Below are 6,851 nucleotides of genomic sequence, written 5' to 3'. Positions count from 1 at the left end.
TTCATCATAAAGAAATTGGAGCACTTATAAATATTAACCTTTTAGATACTAGAAACAATACAATAGGACGAGTTCTTTTAGCCAGTGCAAAAGTTAATATGAATCAAAATTACGTAGTTATTGGTTGTGTACCTCAATTTTGTATAAATCTTAAGGAATTCACAAAAAAAAAAAAAAATTGTAAATACTAAAGGTTATGATATGGAATTAGGAAGTAAGAACCTTAGCATAGCTATAGGATTTATAGGAAAAACCACCAATGCTCTAAGTTTAAAATGTATGATGGAATTTGATGATATAGTAAAAACCTTTGGGAATAAGGTTGTAAATATGATAGAAGCGAAACCTATAAATATAGACTATTACCCCAAATAAATAAACCAGTAATAAAATATTTGACATCTAGTAGTTTATATGAAAATCAAGACGAAAGTGCAAGTATAACCTTTGGAAACTATAAAATTGTAAGTGTAGAGGTAGAGTCAGATAGTGAGATAGAAACTGTAAATGTTATACAAGAAGATATTTTACTAAACATTGAAATAGTAGAAAACCTATACAAAAACTCAAAGCTAGTTAATATAATGTTAGAGGATTTCAGTAACCCAACGTTAATAGAAGAACATGTAGATCAAGAAAACTTTGTTGATATAATGTGTAAAAACTATATAGATGAACAAATAATAGAACAACTTTATAAAACCAATTTAATTAAAAAAAACTTATAGATATAGAAATAATAAATCAATTTACTATTCTACCAAAAGTTAAAGAAAACCTAGAAACAACCTCAAATGAGTCAGTAAATACAATAAATGAAGAAAAAGAATTTGTAAATGTAAAAACTGAAATGGTAAGGTATAGTAAGCCGTATAGTAAGCCAAAAAGACCCCAATGGAAAACTAAAACAGAACCTTCTAGTTCTTTACAACCAATATATGAATATGAAATAATATTAGATATAGATAGTACACAAGATCTTAGGAAAACCATAGAAAATTGGGAACAATCTTTAAATTCAACCAGTGTAGTAGTATCATTTGAAAACCAACAAGAAATTTATGAATTTTGTAAAAGCACCCTTTGAGGAATTGTAATACAATTTTTTAGAAACATGGAACAAGAAAATAGTAGTTATTTTTAAGAAATTAGAAACAATTTTAGCATATCTATATTTATAAATTTAATAAAACTATATTTTTTAGGAACAACTCAAGAAGATGTAAAAGAACCCGCAATATACCTTCATAAGTTATACAAATTGAAATTATGTAACCTTTCGTATATAAAAGAATATGAACAAAAATTTAGAAAATATGCAATCCTTGCTAGAGTATATAAAACCCTTGAATATTTAAATAAATATATATTAAAAATACAAGGACTTGTAGGACTTAGACTATGAAATGAATTTTTGACCTCTGAATATAAAAACTCTCCTTATATAGGTGCTAGAATAGAATTTGTAAAAAAATTGGTTAGAAAGAGAATGTGTAAGTATAAGAAAAAGAAGCCAAATAAAGAAACAAGACATAAATCAACAACTTTCTAGAAAATTACATATAGGAGGAAATTTAGACGTAGGATGTATAGAATATAAGTTTAGAAAACCTAGGAACTACAATAAATTTTTAAGAAGAAAATCAAAAACCTTTTATAAAAAACGACCATATCAAACAAGATATAAAAAACCTAGAAAGTTTTGGATAAAAAAGAAAAAAACTATAAAAAGAAAAAGACAATGTAAATGCTATTTGTGTGGTCAGGAAGGCCATATAAGACCGGAATGTCTTGAACTTAAAAAACCATTAAATGAACAAAGTAGAAAAACCCAAGCAAAAATCAACCTAATAAATGAGTATCAGGTAGGTAGTGAAGAAGAAGAACTCACTAGTTAATTAGATTTTGAAAGCGAAAATTCAAGTGTATATAGTATAGATGATAGTGAAATTGAAAAAGAAGAAATTTGTATGATCATTGAAAAAGAGAAAAATCAACCTAAGAAAACCTCTTTAAATTTAGAAAACCTTGTACAACCTTTAGAAAGTCAAATAAAACCTTATAATTTGTGGAAAGATTTATAAATAATAATAAAAGAAAAAGAAAAAGAAGGCAGTTCAAACTCTAAAGAAATAAAAGAACCAATAAATCCTAAAAAACAATTATACAAACAATAGAATAAGTAAATATGGCGAATAAAGTTAAATCTATCATTTTTCAAACAATAATTAAATTAAAAACCATAGAATTGAAAGTAGATACAATGTTAGATACCGGAGTCAATAAAAACCTTTTATTTGAAACCTTAGTGCCTCAGGAAAACCAATAAACATTAGTTCAACTAGTAGAATTATTCCAATATAATCAACAAAAACTAATACTAACCAAGTATATTTCAAATGTACCGATTATAATTAATAACATAACCTTAGTGTTACCCCAAACTTATCTTGTACCTACTATAAGTTTATATCCTTTTATTTTAGGTTTAAATTTTGTACATTCTTTATAAGGAGGGATAACAATACAAAATAACCAAGTAAGTTTTCATCCTAAAACCACAACAATTGTTTATACAAACATGGAAAATGCATCAAATAAAAATCATAATGTAACCTTTCATGAAATTAACAAAGCAGAAGCACAAAAGGATAGCATAACTAATGATTACTTAGAACAATTAAGAAATGCAGATAGATTAAAAAACCTTATATTAGAAGCAGAAAAAATAGGAATTTTAGTTAGCAATTAAAAACCCAAATTTAATAATAAAAACGACAGATATAGCATGTAACCTTATAGATACAAAGGAATTCAAAATTCAAATAGAAGAACTGTTGTAGAATAATCTCATAAAACCAAGTTTCAATCCCCATAGATCCTCAGTTTTTTTAGTTAGAAACCATAATGAAGAAAAACGAGGAAAAGCTAGGATGGTTATTAATTATAAAAAATTGAATGATAATACATATAATGATGCCTATAAAATTCCAAATAAAGATTCTTTAATTAATTCTATTCAAGGATGTAAATACTTTTCTCAACTGGATTGTACAAGTGGATTTTGACAAATTAGATTAGAAGAAGATAGTAAACCATGGGCAACGTTTTCATGTCCCTGTGGATTATATGAAAGGAATGTAATGTCATTTGGACTAAAAAATGCTCCTTAGATATTCCAATGAATGATAGATAATATTTTTGGTAAATATTCTTTTGTTCTTGTATATATTGATAATATTCTTGTTTTTTCATATACTCTTCAGGAACATATAAAGCATTTAGAATTTATTTTTGAAAAACTAATTAGCCATGGTTTAATAGTAAGTAAAAAGAAACTAAAATTATTTAAAACCCAAATAGAATTTTTAGGTTTAGAATTAGAGGATGGACAAATAAAACTGCAAGATCATATAGTATAAAAAATAAATAATTTTCCAGATAAACTCGAAGACTTAAAAACCCTTCAAAATTTTTTAAGATTATTAAACTGTGTTAGACCGTATATTAAAAGCCTTAGCAAATTAGTTGGACCCCTTTATAGTAAAACAAAAAACACCGAGCAAAGATATTTTAACCAAAAAGACATTAAACTTGTACAAAAAATAAAAGAACTTGTGAAGCATCTCCCAACCTTATATCTACCCTTAGAAAGTGAATATAAAATAGTTTAAACCGATGCTAGCCAAACAAGATGAGGAGGTATACTTTTAGTAGTCACTAATATAGGAAAAGAAAAACTTTATAGATATTGTAGTGGAATTTTTAATGATTATCAAAGGAACCTTAATTCTACAGACTTAGAAATTGAAGCAATAATATTAGTCTTAGAAAAATTTCGATTATTTTTAAACCAAAAACAATTTACTTTAAGAACCAATTGTAAGAATATTAAAAAATTCTTTGAAAATAAAAATTCTTCAAAATTGTCCACCAAAAGATGGATAAAGTTTTAAAACTCTTTAATTGGTTTCAAACCTAAATTTGAACATATTAAAGGAAAATATAACATATTAGTAGATTGGTTAAGTAGACAAATAATTAATAATGTTGATAATGCTAATGATTGATTTTATGTTACATGAACATGACTCAAAGAAAACCCACTAAAGCTAGAACCTTTCAATATGGAACCATATGTCTGAACGAAGTGTTGAATTAAAATTTGAGGTTTAACTCTTTATTTTCTCAAAACCTTTCTGAAGAACATAAGGTTATTGTAGATAACTTTTGGTCCCTAAAACCACAAAGTTTTCCAAACCAAAATTTAGAATATGCTTATGGAAAAACCGTGTTAATTTTAGCCCAACATTTACAAAACCTTCAAAACCAACTAATTGCTTTAGAAACCCAAAAATTTCAAAACCTTAAAATCCAAGAAAATCAAGAAAGATTGATAAAAGATTTGAAAACAAGTATAATGTCAACCAATCAAACCAGTTGTTCGAATAGTCAACCTGAAATGTTTAGTTTAATTAAGAAATCAGCTCTTCTATCTGAACAATATGAAAAATTTGTTGTTAAAAACTTAATTGGAGCTGATAACTGCTCTTTAGTCGAAACCTTTTTTCTACAAACCCAATATAACAAAGTATTTGTGTAGGAGAGAGAGTGAAGTAAGTAGCAATCTAAAAGTGAGTGATCAGAGTTTCAGCTGTATCTTCAGCATTGTAAATTTCTATGGTTAGTAATAAGAAAGTAAGAAATTTTTGTTAAATTTCTGCTCTCATTTTATTTCAAATTTATTTTATTTTGTGTCTTTTTTCTTACCCTTAGGGGGTAAAATGGGTAAAAAGATAAAGTAGGGAAATGAAAATTATTTGATTCATATTTCAATTTTCTTTTACTAGTTAATATCTACAATATACATTGATCCTTTATATATAATGTTTCCATCAAATTTAAAAGTAAAATAAAATTTGGTCGTGTTATTTAGAAAGTTTTGGGTGTAAAATCAGGTTTTAAAACTAGAGTTTTTAGTCTTAACACTTGACCTGTAACCCGTTTTTGTCGGAAAATTGGCATGTTAGGGAGACTCTGTCTAGTCGGAGGGGGTATTATCTTTACACAAAGTGATGTTTTAAAATTTTGAGTTTATTCTTTAAACTTTTGAAATAGTCGATCTTCAAAAAACTTAACTTTCATGTAATAAATGCTTTTACACTATAAACTGAAAGTTTTGATTTAAACAAATATTATAATAATATGTAATAAATGGTTTCACACTGTATTTGAAAGTTTTTATTTTAAAATAAAAAATATAATAAATGCATTCACACTGGTTTTGATTTTAAAACTTCGATTTTGAACGAGAAATTTCAAGGTTCTTGGCATTGTCTTGATTGTGAATAGCTAACTATGAATGTTGATAGGAAAAGATGGGAGATTTAGGGCTTGTTTGATAATTGTTTTCAAAAATAATTTTTTATTTTTTAGAATAAAAAAAACAAGAAAACATGTTGAACAACCAAAAACTGTTTTTTTGTTTTTTGTTCTTAAGAATAAAAAACATAGTGTTTTCAGATAACATCTTTTAGTTATATTTTATTATTTTTACTTGTTTTATGAGAGTTTTTTTAGAAAATAATTATATAAACATATAAAATGTTTGAAAATAAAGCACGAGTTATAAAAATTATTGTTAAAACATATATAAAAATATTAAAATAGACTAATAAGATTTTAGATTTCCAAACAAATTTTTATTTTATAAAATATCAGAGAATAGATTTTAAATTTTTTTTTTCAAAATCGTTTTAAAAAATAGTTACCAAATAGGACTTTATCATCCCTTGGTGAATTTATTGGGTATTTTTTCTGAAAATTTTATATATTATATAAATATAGATATACATGAAGAGTAAACAAATAGACATTGGAAAAAATATATATAAGGTGCAAGGTCTTTGATTAAGAGGAGGGTACAATGAGGATTCTCATATTTTGGAAATCTAAGGGCCTGTTTGTTTAGTGTTTTCAAGAACTGTTTTCTGTTCTTGAAAACAAAAAACACAAAAAACTCATTTGGTTGAGAGGGTCGTTTTTGTTTTTGTTGTTTCCCGTGTTCTCAAAATGACACTGTTTAGAGAACAACAAAATGTTGTTTTCCCCGTTTTTTTACTGTTTACAGAACAAAATTAAACAAAAAAAAACCATCTGTTCTCCGTGGTTTTTTTTTTTCTTCCCATTCTCATCTCTTCTCCAGGTTCGTGAAATTTAAATCCAATGGCACAATAGCAAAGAGACCCCTAAAACGGATCCAGAAAACACAGGGACCAAAAGAAAATCCATTTTTTTTTGTTTTTCTTGGGGTTTTTGCTTGGATTTTCTCGGAAATCAAACGAGGATGAATTTTCCCGGAAATCGAATGGGGGATGGATTTTCTTGGGAATCAAACGGGGGTTGCAAAAATAATAATAATAATAATAACATGATTAGATTAGTACCTGCGAGGATTGAGAGTGGCAGAGGAAAATAAGGCCTTTTAGGGATTCTCTCGGCTGGAGGGCAACTTCAGAAAAAGGGCTTCTTGATGCCCGATGGAGGGCAACTTCAGAAAAGGGCTTCTTGATGCCCGAGAGAGAGAGAGAAGTGGGTGGCATTTTTAATTTTTGGTTTTAGTAGAGATAAAAAAAAAAATTAACAAATCAAGAACAATTTTATCTCAATTTAATAGAATATGCTATAATTTTTAATAAAGTTAAAGATTAAATAAAAAAATATTAATAAAATAATTTTATTATGTTTGATTTATTTTAAAAAAAATATAAAAAATATTTTTATTTTTAAATTAATAAAATAAATAATTTTTTAAATTTAAATGAACTATATATCTAAAAATTATTTATAAA

This window comes from Vitis vinifera, chromosome 14, assembly GCF_030704535.1.
Source record: "Vitis vinifera cultivar Pinot Noir 40024 chromosome 14, ASM3070453v1".
Lineage (NCBI taxonomy): Eukaryota > Viridiplantae > Streptophyta > Magnoliopsida > Vitales > Vitaceae > Vitis > Vitis vinifera.
The sequence above is the reverse complement of the archived record's forward strand: the minus strand, read 5'-3'. Positions refer to the sequence as shown.